The following is a 13,580-nucleotide window of genomic DNA, read 5'->3' on the forward strand; positions in this document are numbered from 1 at the left end:
GCCGTATTTGCCAGTCCACAAACCAATAGATCTGTTTTAAAAATCAGTTTACTGCAGACAGACTCGCCCTCGGCATCCCTCGACATGAATAGATTGCCCAGCACCTGCGGAGCCTCCCCTGGCTCCACGTCAAGAAAAGAGTAACCTTCAAGGTACTTATCCATGCCTATAAATGCCTCCACAACACCGTACTCCAATACCTCAACAACAGAATCTCCTTCCATGTACCCATCTTCAGGAAGACCCTCAAGACCTGTCTCTTCAACTGACCAGAGCAGTCCCCCGCGCCTTGAGACCCTCACGGGTGAGTAGCGCGGTTTGTAACTCCCTGATTGATTAATTGATTGATTTAGGGTGCCATTAAAACATGTATAGCGGTTATGAAGTTGGGAAATTTAGGATGGAGGGTGACTAGGTGCAGGAAATGACCAAAAGTGTGTTCAGAACACAGATCCACAGATGACGTTTGTGTCTGGGTGAGGGGTACTAGGCAGAGTTTAAAACTGCTAAAATTGCATAAAGTGGGTAAGGGTGTTGGACGGGGAGTTCCATAGAGGGAAGGGGGTTGAGGAAACCAGGGTAGTGGCAGTGGTGGCTCATCCTCTAAGGCGGAGGAGTGTCGCCCAACTGACCAGGTTACAAAGGAAAGCAATAAATGATAATAAGCAAGTTCCCCATGCTCAGCTAGGTAGGGACAGGCCTGCTCTGCTCACAGGTCGATTTTCCCAATACGAAGGGGTGGGAATGCTAACTGTTACAGATTTGTGCAAGAAATTAGGGCCACTAATAATGTGGTTATTCCAAGTTTCCCAGTAGTTCCCAACCCTGTGACCATCCTGTCTTCTATGCCGGCCAGTGACCAGTGGTTTATTTTTGCTTTACTCCCTTTTCTTTCTCCATGAATGAGGAGCATTAGTATCTTTTCTATTTCACACTTCTTACTGAATTGGCTAAGAAAGGACATAAGACAACAAAGGAAAAATTGCTGTTTTACTGTCCCCAAGTAAAATACGTTGGCCATGAGATCTCTGCAAAGAACGTCATTAATAGTCAGAAAGAGTTGAAGCTATAAGGAAGTTTCCCTGCCCTGTAACTGTGTCAAAAGTAGTACCTTCTTAGTGATGTAGGGGCACTGCAGACAAAGGATATGCTGAATTGGCTATAGTCTTGATAAACTGTATTAGAAAAGACACACCAAGCCCTTGCAGTGGTCCAGCAAGGCGAACATCCATTTGTAAATATACACCAAGCTCTGAGTTCAGCACATGCCATGGTCCCTGTCACTGTGAGAAATAGCTTACATTGTTTGCCATGAACATTATTGCACTTGCGTAATTGCACTTGGGGCACTGCTATGTATATTCGTTATGTTGTATTTGATTAAGTATCTTCCATCACGTCAAAGGATGCTCTTTGATTCAGTGAGAGGCCACAAGGAAGGGAGCCAGGGCACATCTCATGAAGGAGATGGGGCTGATAAAAAAAATCTAAAAATGTATGGCTCACCCTTGTGAGACACATATTACTGTGTCTAACAACCCAGAGGGAACTCTCATCTTTTCTATAGCCTGTGTTGTGGGACATTTAGCTTCAGAGACATCCCTGCTGTGACAGATGGCTTTATAATAGGACTAGGGAGCAGAGGGGTAGGCACTTTAAAAGAAGCAGGGCCCAATATAAAACTTAAAAGACTCAGACCCTACAACACATTTGGTTCTTGGAAAGGGACTATAAAAAGAGGAGTTTGAAACCGCAAATATTGACATCTTCCAAGCAGCCATATGGGCTGCATGAGTAGGGTAAGCTCTGCAAGACATCTGCCTGTGACTAGGACTGGGCAAGGCTTGTTGGTCTCCCTGCTGGGTGAGGGGGCTACACCCAGGGAATCCAACGCCACCTGCCCTGGAGCTTGGAGCACCATCACCTATCTGCTTACCAAGTCCAGTGTGCCCTGAGAGGAAGAGGAGAGCTTTGGAGGGAGCAATGCCCATTGGGGGCCCTGTCCAGATGACTTCCTGTGCGAGTTGTAAGGAAAGGGCTGCTGCACTGATCGGGTCATTGCCCTGTGCAGGACTGAGGCAGCGACCCCCATATGCCAGGAGAGGAATTCTCTGAAGACAGTTGGCTGAAAGACTGCTCAGCAGGAAGGGTGGAAGCCTGGTGTGGTAGCAGTGCAGTGACCTTGCATACCAGGAGATGGTGCAGTGGAAAAGACTGCTGATTAGTAAGTGCCGAGACCCTGTGCAGTAACAGTGCAGTGACCCCATATGCAAGGAGGGGCTGCCATGGAAAAGACTGCCAGGCAGTATGGCCCAAAACCTTGTATGGTAGCAAGGCGGCGACCCTGTTTGCCAGGAGGATCCACTGTGGATAACTTCACCATGCTGATCGGGTCAGAGCCTGTGTACAGTGGGTTGTGGTATCCCTGTATGTTGAAGGAGGTCCCCTGGAGCACCAAGGACTACAACATGTTCTACCCTATTGGAAGAAGTGAGAATGCTGTGGGAACACCATCACCCAAGTGTGGGATCCAGGACAGGATTGTCATAGCAACCCCCCATCAGGAGCTAACAAACACTTATCCCACAAGATAAGCCACAGGAAACCTTTGGTTGCTGTAGGAGCACAACTAAGTGGAAGAGATCCTGCACCCACCCAGTGCAGCTGATTAGTAAGTGTGCCATCAACTTACCCAAACTGGGCTGCGGTGCACACTCCAGAACTCTGAACGCTTCCCTCCCGCCGGTCCTGGTAAGACTTGCTGCAGTCCTATTGACTGAGGGAGAACTTGCTGCTAATACTATTGACTTTAAGTTATTGTCATGGTGGAATCTTGAGACTCGCACTACTATTGGGGCATACATACCCTGTATGGTACAAATACTGAATAGGAATAACTACGATTGCAAGGATTGAGTGGGACAGGGAACAGCCAAAGAGGTACTAGAGTCCTGACCTCAAGGGAGGACTGTGCAATTGTTTGAGAATCTAGTATTCTTCCTTTTTGTGCGTATCAGTAAAAATAAAATACTTGACTTCTTTCATAATAGTGAGTATTTGACTTGGCAATTAGTTATTACTGCTGCTTAGCGTATTTCAAATTGTGAGCCTAAGCTTACGAATCTGTATCCACACCTCCACCTCCTCGAGAGAACCTTGGACTGCTCGACCACACTTACTATTGAGAGTCAAGCATAAAGGGAAATACTGTCCATAGTAGGCCGGGCCTGGGACATCAGAGATAAAAATCCTCATCCTCCACGATTGGGGCTAGTAGCCCTTGTGTGCCCCTGGGTTCTAACTATACATATAAACCACTTTAGGCCCCAGTGACCCCAACCCATGGGGTCAGTTGCAATTATAAAAGGGATGGGGGTGCGCAGCCCCCCTCCTGTCTTGATTTTGGCCCAAGGGACCCCATACTCTGAGCAGTATTTTCAGAGGGAGAGGGGCGCCCATTGCTCCCCCTTTTCGGGATGATTTTGGCTACGGAGACCCATCCCCAGGCATTCTTTAGAAGGGGGAGAGAGGCACATCAACTCCCTCCCCAGGCCTATTTCGGCGCCGGGGACCCCACCCCCTGGGGCCTGGCACCATTTTTAAGCGGGGCATATGACCCCCCTACCAAACCGATTTCAACCGAGGGACACCATGCAAAGCGCAGCGAAAGGTGGGTTCCCTGGTTCCCACCCATGGCACCCAGCACAAGGTCCCTGCGGCCCCAGCTGGCAACCTGCATCCAGCGGGAGCAGCATTACTCCTGCCCACTATGATCAGATAACAACGCCACTCACTGCAGGCAGGAGCAATATTTTAAATCTGTTTTCCTGTCTACATCACTGTGGGCAGACAAACTGATCTAAAGTTCACTCCTAGTTGGTGGGGTATTTTTGTAGATCCCGGCAGGTAATTGCAGACATGGTGTTTGCTCCCGCTTGGTAGGAGACTTAAAATTGCTCCCACCTTGTGAGAGCAAACACAGGTTGCTGTGCCCATACCGCTGAATGAAGGGTAAGTGTTTTGTCCCAAGAGTGGGCACACCAGGATATAGCTGCTAAGCTGACCCTGGAGGATGAGTTAGGCTCCCTGGGGCCTTTTCAGTGTCAGATAATGGGCCTTGTTACCTTCCTCCCTTTTTAGTAAAATTTTAACTCCGCAGGTGGGGTTTGCGGGGCCTTTTGAGGTGCAGGGAGTGGGGCCGCATAGCCCCTGTTCCCATAGAAATTAATATCAGCCCAGTGGGTAGGTTTTCTGAGGCCTTTAATGGCTTGGAGGGAGGTCCGCACATCCCATCACCCCATACAAATAGTTTTTTGCTCTGGGATTGGGCTCCCAGGGGCACCTGGTGGCTTGCAAAGGGGGGCCACAGAGCCCGCTCCCCTTTATAAACACAACCCATGGAGTAGGATGCCTGGGCCTTATAATAAAAAAATGCCACCCAGCATCCATATTTTTCCCAATCAAACAAGAGTCTTGTGGGATCGCAGCATTTTATTCAGTTTTTTGTGTTTGGGCTCCATTGCGTGTCCTTTTGGGGCCCCCATGGGACCTAGGGGTTCAAAGTATCCTACCCTAGCCCCATATCTCTTTTTGTTTCTTAGAACTTCATGATAGGAGAATGAGTTTCTGAGTCCTGTAATGGCTCCCAGCAATATTTTTCACTTGTTGCTGGCAGTCAATCAGAGCGCTTGCTCTTGCAGGAGTCTGACTCCTGGTGGGAGCGAGATGGCCCAAGGGAAATAAAGCTCCCTGGGCCAATCAGAGCACTCTATATGTCACATTGTAGCTTCTGCGAGATTCTCTTAGACTCTTGCGTGCTCAACTGTCGAAATATTTATATTTTTTTACCCGTAATATCTTGAAAAATACTGAACGGATTTGCACCAATTCACAAAAAAGCACAATCTAGGGGCCAGGATCTAGCTTCCTGTCGAATTTGATGCAATTCCGTTCAGCAGTTTCTTCTGTAGCCTGTCTTAAAGAAGTTTATCCTCTTCACTGCAGCGCGAATTCTGCCGCAGTGCTGGGGCATTCCAATCTCGGGCATGGCTCGGATGGCACCCAGCCGTCGTGCGCACACGTCCACCGTGACTCATGACGGCCGGGGACCGCCATGAGCACTGAAAAGGCTATGGAAAATGCATGGGGATTTTGAGGTTTGTGACCCCTCTTGGTCCCGGCTTGATGGATTACTACTAGACTTTCCAGGAAAGAGCTCAGGTAGATGAACTTTTCGCTTTGAAAGTTTTGTGAAGATTCAGAAAAAGAGGGCAAAGTTATTTGCAAACCAAAAAACACTCCATCAATGGGAAAGCAGACCTAACTATAACTACCTAGGGGCAACACCCACTAGGTAACTTACATATATCCTAATGAAACTTACCAGACAAATGAGGAAAATGTGGGGTGGGGGTTCGGAGTGGGTCTATTTCAACAGTGGGTTGGGAGCAAGCTGTGGGCCAGACTCTGCACTCAACACCTTACAGGAAGTGTGCCCCTCACAAACCCTACGAAAGCTTTGTGAGGCAGTAGAAATGGTCACCTACAGGGGGTTGGGGATTGGGCCAGCCCCACACAGCACATGGTAAAAAGATATGCTCTGTGAGTAATTGAATGAATATGATTTAAAAAAACAGCAATCTACTCAAAAATCAAAGGTTAACGTGACACTGTAGTTAGATATTGAAATAATATCTTACTTTATATTTAAAAAACATAAGAAATTCAGTGAAAAATCCAAAGACTAAAGTGATGTTATAGCTATGTAAGGTGCTAAAATGTTAAATTACATTAAAAAATGCCTTAGAAGTTCACTGAAAAACAACACACTTTGAAGTGAAATTTTAGTGAGGTGTTGTAATAATATCAAAACTAAGTTTAAAAACCAAAAAAAAAACAAAATGTACAAGTTATAGTTTACTAAACTTACTATAATTTAAAGGGTGTCAGTTCTTAGGAAAAGCAGGTCTGAATTGGGTGGTTTATACTTCTTCAACAGTGTAAATGCTGCAGACTTTATTAACGCTGGTGTTGGAAATAACTGCATAGCAGGTCAAGCAAAACAGGAACCAGCCTAAGAAGAGGTTTGGTTTTATCCGTAATATCTTGAAAAATTCGGAATGGCTTTACACCAAATCACAAAAAAGAAAAATCTCTGGACCAAGATCTAGCCTCCTGCCAAATTCGGTGCCATTTCGTTCAGCTGTGTATGCTGGAAACTGCCTTAAAGAAGCCTATGGAAAATGAATGGGGATTTTGAATTTTGGGACCCCCCTTTCTTCTCGGCCCTAGCTCGACAGATTGCCCCAAAGCTCTCCGGGAAGGAACTAATGTGTATATACTTTTTTATTTGAAAGTTTTGTGAGAATTCAGCAAAGAGGGCAATGTTATTAGCAAACCAAAAAATGCTCCATTGATGGTAAAGCAGACCTAACTATGACTACCTAGTGGTGATCCCTATTAGATAATTTATATAAATCTTCATGAAACTTACCCCCCCAAAAAAAAGGAAAATGTACGGGGGTACGAAGGGGTTGTGTTTCCACAGTGTGTTGAGAGCAGGCTGTGGGCCCGACCTTGCACTCAACCCCTCATGGGAAGTGAACCTAATTTTGATGGTAAAATTTAGTGAGGTGTTGTATTAATATAACAACTAACGTTTAAAAACAAAATAAACACTGAAATGCACAATTTATAGTTTACTGAGTTAACTGTAATTCAAACCTCTACCATGAGCTGCTTGTAGCCTCACATATTACATCACCTAACTATAATGTCCCTTTAACCTTTGTTTACTTTAGATGTTATATATTTAATATATATATATGTGTTTGTGTGTGTGTGTATATATATATATATATATTTTATGTCACTTACACTTGCAATCACGTGTTTAAAGTGCTAGCTGTTTAAAAGGTCCAGTAAAAACTGTTAACGTTGTCATGTGATCAAGCCACTCCGGTGGTGAAACGCGTTATGGCGGACTCGTGAAAGAATAAACGCTACTTGCTTTTGCACATACTTTGGGCTCGTGTCTGCTTCCTTGGTGCTGACTGGGAATTCGTCGTTGCACCCAACCTTTGTAAGCAGCCTTTTGGATATATATATATATATATATATATATATATATATATATATATATATATATATATATATATATATATATATATATATATATATATATATATATATATTTATATATATCTGCTCCTGTGCACCTTTTATTCTCGGACCACTCGTGCTTTATACATGGCGGTGCTAACTTTTTGTCCTCAGACTCGCTTTGAATTTAAACAAACCAGGATTGACCTTCTTTAATTTGTGCAGAAGCTCAAATTACACAAATATTTTAAGTTAAAGCTGTTGTATCGGGTTCCCAAGGCCTACATGCTCCAAAGATAACCCACTTACATTGAAAGAACTGTTGGCACGGAAGCTGAAAAATTCAAAGAACAAGTTTATTAAGACCCCATGGGGTGGTGGTACATTCCTACAGCACCCTTCGGTAATGCAAGAAGTATCACACCGAACATCGGTGTGACCCGTTCTTTTATACAATTTTGCAGGTAATAAAAAGATAGGCGGTACAAAGTTACAGAGCGTTATGTACATATATGGTCATTTTTGGAACACAGCCAGCTCATTGGAGGGGTTACAACCCCGCTGGTCAGTTTGGCGGCACATTCCTGAGGGACGACTGGTCAGTTGGGACTGCGCATGTACAGGCTTGACCGTTACTAAAAATAGCCTGTTGCTGGGCAAACTCGAGTGGTCAGTGGCACGGACAACGGACTAAAGGGCACGCTGGCCACGAGGCGGCTCATGATCTAAGATGGCCGCCGTAACACACAAAATGGCGTTTCCAAGTATAGCCAAGTTAAGCGGGAAAACGTGTAGCACAGCTAAGCGCTAACCCGGCCATTGTCAAATTACGACAGACGACCCTTTTAGCGTTTAGCTGAAGCTACCTCATAGTGAACATAATCAGGGTGTTCATCTTCAATATCAATTAACATTATTTGAGCTACTTCTTTGTGAAGCATCATGTTATTCTGAGCAAGAGCTCGTCTTGATGGTATGCAAGCTGATAAGCACATGGAACATAAGGCTGGGCCACATTGTATACATAAACATACAGAAAACAATATTCCAACAATGATACATAGAATCGTTAGCAGTTTCCAACCCCAAGTGGTAAGCATTGACCAGAACCACCCTGAAAGAGTCCAAGTTCCATTGTCCGGGTGTATTTCGGCAGCTATCTTGTGCAATTTCGAAATAGCATCATAAACAGATGGTGAATTATCAGGTACGTATACACAGCAGCTACTTCCAATGATTCTACATGCCCCCCACGGTCAGCTAGAACCACATCTAGAACCATTCTGTTCTGGAGCGTAACAATCCTAGAAATCTGAAGTTCTTCGGTAATATTTCCTAGTGCAATAGCAGTATCATTGGCTACAGCCTCAACAACACGGGTTAATCGTCGTATTTTCCGGCTATTCAAAGCAGCCCCTACAAAGGAGAACAATCCCAAATTGAAGTCCACATATTGTTGCAAAGCAGTATCAGTCTGGTCGATGTCATCCAGAACAACAGTACGTTTAACACGATTCAACACGAAATCGTGATAAAGGACATAATCATTATGATACATTGGCGGGGCGATGAATACAGGGGGCAATACAAAGGATACATAACAAGTGCCTAACCATCCCAACGGGAGCTGATGATAACCCTTCGTTCCACAAATAAAATAAGTATTGCGAGATGCTACAAACGATATGCCATTTGGGCTGTCAAATGTAAGTGTAGTGTTGCATTCACTTTTTCCCACCGGAATTGTACCTTTATTGCGGATACACAAATCAGCTTTAGTAGCAATAACATTAATAACATGTGAACTGGATACATTGATGTTCCTCTGGTTACTGTAAACACGTGGGGCAGATGCATTATCGGGGCGGTACTCCTCCCATTCAAATCGAGTACCCTCAGCTCGTGGATACCCATCCCGGTCATGGTAGCAAATTTTATTCAAACGGAAAAGCACCCCCCCTTTTGTTGGCCATCTCAAAGTGAAGAGAAGAGTGTACCAGGCATTGCAGGATCCATTATGTGAGAACGGGAGTGGAATGAGTGGAGTGCCCCCTTTCTTCTGGTGCCCAGGCAACATCCCACACACCCAACAATTAGACGTATTTGTCATGTTATGCGTATGATGCAGGATCTGAATAAAGCTATTGTTCAAATAAGTCTGTCGGTGCCGTTCTTCATGATAGGGCAAGGTGAAGTGAAAATGTTCAGATGGAGCCGGGGTAGTTGGCAGCAAATGTTCACGTGCAGGCACCACGAGTTCAACTACCCAAGCTATCACTGCTATTACCACAATAGTCAAAACGAAAAGGATGGCACCAAGTATTCTTTTATCTCGTGATGCAGAAGACGCCATAGTTCAAAAAGTTCTTAATGTCTCGAATAGTTCAAAAGTTCACAAAGTCTCAAATGTACATATGTATATACCTAAAAAAGAAAAATACGGTGCTGAGCTCCGAGGTAGCCGTTGTTTTCTTCTCCGGGGTCAAGACGGGTGTCGCTACTCTTGGCAGAACTGATCCCCCCCCCTTGAGATTCCCGGTTTCCGTTTCACAAACCCCAGAGCGGTAACCAACCAGTCTCGAAAAACCAAAAACCTTCTTTATCATGGCCGCAGACTATAGCACTCTCGTCCAGAAACAGTGTGGTCCGGGAAGGCTCCCTCAACTTCGGCCGATGTCACAGCTGGGCTCTTTTCTTTCTCCAAAATCTCCTTGTAGTCGGTCAACACAGCAGGATTCACCAGATCAGGAGAGACACGACGGCAGTGGGTTGAGTGCACCCACCGCTTTCTGTTGGTCACTCGTACAGCTGTTCGAGTCGCCAGGAGGACCTGCTCGGGGCCACACCACCTCGGTTCCAAGTTGTTCGCCCTCTCAAACGATTTTATCATAACGTAGTCGCCAGGATGAAGATTATGGGCCTCTCCAGTAGAGTTGTCAGGGAGCGCTTCTCGAACCTGTTGATGAATAGAAAGCAAATCATTTGTTAATCGTGCCAAATAATCGTTCATCATTATACAAGGCACATCATGTATCAATCGCGGCTTGGGCACTCCCCAAATATTCATAGGCCTTCCAAACACCACCTCATACGGTGTGAGGCCAGTTCGCGAGTGGGGCACTGATCTGAGAGAGAGCAATGCTAGCGGTAAGGCGTCCGGCCACTTCAATGTCGTAGACGCCACAATTTTAGCCAGTTATAGTTTCAACGTGGCATTATACCTCTCAAAAAGACCTGCCGACTGAGGGTGGAATACAGCATGAAACTTCTGCTGAATTCCCAAACCCTTCAACACATACTCCACAATTTTCCCAACGAAATGAGGCCCATTATCGCTCCACAAAAATTTGCAAACTCCATATCGAGGGAAGAACTCCTTGAGCAACACCTTAGCTGTTGTCAGAGCTGTATTGTCTTTCGTGGGGAAAGCTTCAACCCATTTGCTAAAAGCACATACCACCACTAAAACATACTTCAGGTTGTTGCAACACTCCAGCTGGATATAATCCATTTGGAGTACCTCGAATGGTGCAGAAGGTGGAACGAACCCTCCTTTCGGAGTATGGGTCCCCTTTGCAGGATTGTGCTGCAAACATATCAGGCAGGTCTGCACTACTCTCTTGGCAGTATTTCCAATCTCGGGATGCTCCCAAACTCGTGTTAACAGTCGAGTGATTGCAAGAGCCCCCACGTGCGCCAACCCATGTGTCATCTGGACCATCGCTTGCAAGTAAGCTGCAGGCAATTTCCATCTCTCCATGTCCTTGCTTCTCCAACAACCTTCATCATCTAGCACCCCATCTGCTGCCCATGCCGCAAGTTCTGATTCAGTAGCTGATTTCTGAATATCTAGTATCTCTGCTCTAGCATCATACCATCGCTCAGCCTGTGATTGTGTCACGTACATGGGGGAGTCAGTTCGAGACATAGCCGTTTGTCTCGCTATACTGTCCGCAAAGGCATTTCCCTGACCCACTTTATCGGTGATCTTTTTATGGGCACTACATTTTATTATCGCTACTTTCTTTGGACAAAGCAACGCGTTTAGGAGATCACGCACTAGTTCTCCGTGCATAATGTGTACTCCATGGGAAGTCAGAAACCCACGTTCTCTCCAGAGTAGCCCGAAGTCATGCGCTACTCCGAAGGCGTACCGGCTGTCTGTGTATATGTTCACGCATAGGCCAGCACTCAATTCGCAGGCTCTTGTCAAGGCTATCAGCTCTGCTGCTTGAGCTGATTTCTGTGGTATTCTAGCTGTTTCTATCACTGTCTTAAGTGTCGTAATCGCATAGGCTGCGGAAGTCGTACCATCTGGCAGTCTCAAACACGATCCATCAACCCACAGTTCCCCATCGACATCTGGAAGTGGCATATCCTGTAGATCGACACGACCCTTTGTCTGTTCCTCGGTCAGGAAAACACAGTTGTGATGTTTTTCTTCCTGACCCTCCTCAACCGGATAGGGCAATAAAGTGGCAGGGTTCAGGGTAGCGCATCTTTTTAGTGTGATATGTGGCGCCAGAAGTGTGAGCTCATATCCTGTCAAACGTGCGCTCGTGAGATATTGGGTCTTTGTTTGATTTAACAGGGCATCTACTGCATGGGGAACTAATACCAACAGTTTGTGCGATAACACTATTCCCTCACTCTGTCGTATAGCTACTGCTGTTGCTGCAACTGCTCGAAAACACCCAGGTAATACTCGTGCTACAGGATCAAGAACCGCCGAGAAGTATGCGCATGGCCTCTGCTTGTCCCCGTGTGCTTGCACTAACACTGATAACGCACACCCATCCTTCTCGTGGACATACAACGTGAAAATCTTTGTATAATCTGGTGTACCTAACAAGGGTGCAGAACAGAGGGCTTGTCTCAATTGTTCAAAGGCATTTTGACATTCATCTGTCCATTCAAGGGGCATTGGTGTAGCTTTGGACAGTAACGCTAACAAAGGTTTTATAATGTGCGAAAACCCCATGATCCACTGTTTACAAAAGGACGTTAAACCTATGAAGGCACGTACATCTCTCTGCGTGCGGGGAACTGGTGTATCTAAAATCGCCTGAATTCGATCTGATGTTAATGCACGCCCCTCCTTAGACAAAAGATGACCGAGGTAGGTCACCTTGGGTCTACAGTATTGCAACTTTTTCTTAGACACTTTGTGGTGGTTCTGAGCTAAAAAGGACAGTAGGGCAAGTGTACTTTCCTCACATTGTACATAAGAATCCGCAGCCAGCAAAATATCATCCACATACTGAATAAGGGCTACTCCATGTTGCAATTCAAAAGAGTCAAGCTGTCGTTTTAAAGCCTGGCTATAAATGCTAGGACTTTCTGTGTAACCTTGGGGAACACGACAAAATCTATACGATTTATTATTTAACGTGAAGCCAAACAAATATCTACTATCAGGATGGACGGGGATAGAAAAGAACGCATTTTTCAAGTCAATAACACTAAAGGTCGTCGCCGTAGGTGGCACCAGTGTCAGCAAAGTCGTAATGTCGGACACCACCGGGTATTGGGGAATGACAATTTTGTTAATTTTTCTCAAGTCAATAATAAACCGATAGACTTTGTCGTCAGTATCTCTCTTAAGGATCGGAAGAATAGGGCTGTTGCAAACATTATAAGGAACCTCCTCCACCACTCCTGCAGTTATCAAATCCTGGACAATATGTGTCAGGGCAATTTCACCTTCCCTGGAAATCTTATACTGTGGCACCCGTGGCAGAGAGGCTCCCTCCTTTACAGTAATTTGAATAGGTGGAATACGCATCTCTCCCACATCCGTGTCTGAGGTCGCCCATAACGTGTGCGGGAGAGAGGCCAAAGCTGGAATGTCTAGTATAGTGCAAAACCTATCTGATTCCGGGTAATTGTCATTCAGGATAACCCGCACTCCCTCAGGAGCGCACCGTATTGTTGCTCGAAAATATTTAAGCAAATCAATACCCAGAATATTATCTGGTGTGTGGGGCGATAACAAAAATTGACCAAAACTGAAAAATTTGTCAAGACAAAGTGCAAGGGGTTTTGACAATGGGCTAGGGGAGGGTGTGCCATCAAACCCTACACATGTTATCATTTCGCCAGACAGGGGAGCCCTCGGAACCAAGTTTTTTGATAAAGCGCTACGAGTAGCTCCTGTGTCGACTAGAAATTGATCAGTAGAACCCAAAATGCCCGCTATTACATATGGACCTTTCTGATCAACCGGCACTTCAATTGATTCCGTACCCCATCCTACGCAATCCTATGCGTGCACATAATCTTGATGTTCCTCATTCTCACCCTCCGATATCTGGTATTGATTTCGTCTATCAAAAGCATTTCATTCATCCTGGCCACGGCCCCTCTCTTCAGCCCTTCCACGGTCACCTCCACCACCTCTCGCCCCCGTATAACTGCCCCTCGACCTACCACCTCCTCGACCACGCTGACTACGTTGTTCACGAAGTACCGGACAATCT

This window comes from Lissotriton vulgaris, chromosome 2_1 (genome assembly GCF_964263255.1).
Source record: "Lissotriton vulgaris chromosome 2_1, aLisVul1.2, whole genome shotgun sequence".
Lineage (NCBI taxonomy): Eukaryota > Metazoa > Chordata > Amphibia > Caudata > Salamandridae > Lissotriton > Lissotriton vulgaris.